Raw genomic sequence first — 2816 nt, 5'->3', positions numbered from 1 at the left:
GAATGCTGGTCGTGAACTCTTAATTTCTTTCAGTTAAGTATACTGATAAAAAACATATAAGAAAAAAAAAAAAAAAACTCATGATTTCTTCATTGTTTTTTTTTTTTCCAATCATGATTTGGTTTTAATGGTGATAATGCACCTACAAAATTAACTATCAATCAATCATGACACGCAACCTGCTTTAATTTCTTAGCTAAATGTTGTTTATTTCTATCTTTATAGAGAGGCTCATTGTATTTTACCTTTTTGATGTAGGTACGAGGCACAGTTTGTCCAATCTATTGTGGAGAATATCTTAAAGAATTTGGATCAAAAATATGTTTCATTTACCCCCTTCATTTCATTGGAAGAGATCCTCTGGTACAAGATATCAACTCATGGTTGCAAGATGGGTCCCATGATGCTGCCATTGCTTATACTCTATGGAATTGGTGGCAGTTGGAAAGACAGCCATAGCTAAGAGTGTTTTATAACCAGAACTATTATAAATTTGAAGGCAAGAGCTTTCTATCAAATTTTAGGTCAAAGGATATAGTTTGCCTACAGAGCCAACTTCTTTTTCCGACATCCTAAACAAGACTGTTGATGAGATAAATGATGAAGATGAAGGAATTCTAAAAATTAAGGATGCAATTATGTTACCGAAGAACTCTTATTGTTCTAGATGATGTGGACAAAAGGGACCAATTCAATAAAATCATTGGCATGCAAAATTGGCTTTGTAAAGGAAGTAAGATCATTGTAACAACCAGAAATAAGGGTCTGTTTTCAGCTAATGATATTGAGGGGTCCGGTGCAAAGTTGAACGCTAGATGATGAAAAATCACTTGAGCTTTTCAGTTGGAATGCCTTTGGACAAGCTGACCCTGTTGATGGTTTTGTAGAAGACTCTTGGAGAATAGTACATCATTGTAATGGACTTCCATTAGCTCTTGGAGTTATTGGCTCTTCATTGTCTGGAAAAGAAAGAGAGATATGGGAAAGCGCATTACAACAAATGAAAGTGATTCCTAATTTTGAAGTTCATAAGGTTCTTCGAATAAGTTACGACTTTCTTGATGGTGATTATCCGAAGAACTTATTCCTTGATATCGCATGTTTCTTCAATGGAATGGATGCGGATGATGCGGTTAGGATACTGGATGGGCTCCATAAAGGTGCAAGATTTGGGATTGATAATCTCATCGATAGATGTCTTGTTGAAATCAACAATGATCAAAGGTTGTGGATGCATCAACTAGTAAGAGATATGGGTAGGGAAATTGCTCGTCAAGAATCACCCAAATGTCAAAGAATATGGCATCAGGGATGCTTTTACAGTTTTGAAAGGAACTAGTGTAAGTAGCTGAATTTTTTTAAATGTCTACTTAAATGGTTTGTGTGGTGCCTTGACATATTCATTCATCTACTTTCCTTTCTCATGTACTTTTAAATATTATTATGCAGGATGCTGAAAAATTACGTGGCCTTAGCATTGATATGCATGCATTAATGGAAGATCATTATGCAGAAGTTGTTTGTACTGATTCAATGGTTTGTCGCAAGCGCCGCAGGCTTAACTTCTTTCAACAATGCTTTCCAATTTTTCCAATGGGGGAAAATTACAAACTGGCCAAACAAGTTTGTTTCCCATCCTCAGCACGGATGCTTTTAGAAAGATGCCAGATGTAAAATTTCTCCAACTAAACTACACTAATTTTCATGGAAGTTTTGAGCACTTTCCCAAGAATTTGATATGGTTATGTTGGCATGGATTGTCTTTGAGCTCCATACCAAATCACGTATGCTTGGAGAAGCTGGTGGTTCTTGATCTATCCAGAAGCCGTCTAGTTGATGCTTGGAAGGGCAAACCGGTATGTATCAAGTCTCTCTATAGCTATCTCTCTCGTTTTCAATTAATAATAACTAAATTCATGTATTTTCACAGTGTCTTCCAAAATTGAAAATTCTTGATCTCCGTCACTCTCGTGATCTCATTAGAACCCCAGACTTCTCAGGTCTCCCAGCCCTTGAAAAGCTAATACTTGAAGATTGCATCCGTTTGGTTCAAATTCACGAATCTATTGGTGATTTACAAAGATTGTTGATCTTAAATATAAGAAATTGTACAAGTCTTATGGAGCTTCCAAAAAAAATGAGTAGATTGAATTCACTTCAAGAGCTGGTTTTAGATGGTTGCTCAAATCTTGATAGCCTGAATATGGAGTTAGAGCATCAACAGGGGCGCAAGTTGCTTCAAAGTGATGGAATTGTTGCAACTACATCATTCATTTCAACCCTTCCATTGAAGCTATTCTTTTCCTCTAGGTTTTCAACGAGGAAAATGTTGAGATTTACCTTGTTTTCACTGCCACGCTTATTGACAGTCTAGATTTAAGTGGAACTCCAATTCGTTTTCTTCCAGAAAGCATTCAAGGATCTTGGTCTCCTCAGAGCCCTATATTTAAGAAATTGCAAAATGCTTCAGGCACTCCCAGAGCTTCCACCCCATTTGGATTCGTTTGATGTGTCCTTTTGCTATTCACTGCAAAACCTTTGCAAATCCAGATCACTCAGTCAAGTTCCAAGATTCGAATGAAGCAAGAATTAATCCAGATGTTTGACTCTCACATGTTGAGAATAATGGAAACGGTTAGTGCTCAAAATACAGACATCGAGATTTCAGGTCCTCCCTCTCCCATTTTATTGTTTTCGAAATCTACATTTGAATACTTTCCTTTTGCTCATTTTATAGACATTGTTTTGGTGGTACAGATAATATTTATGGATGGCATATTCAGCCTTGTCGTATCTGTATTTGATGAAGAGAAGTC

Source organism: Populus alba, chromosome 11 (assembly GCF_005239225.2).
Source record: "Populus alba chromosome 11, ASM523922v2, whole genome shotgun sequence".
In the NCBI taxonomy this organism is placed as follows: Eukaryota; Viridiplantae; Streptophyta; class Magnoliopsida; order Malpighiales; family Salicaceae; genus Populus; species Populus alba.
Note: the sequence above shows the minus strand (reverse complement) of the source record.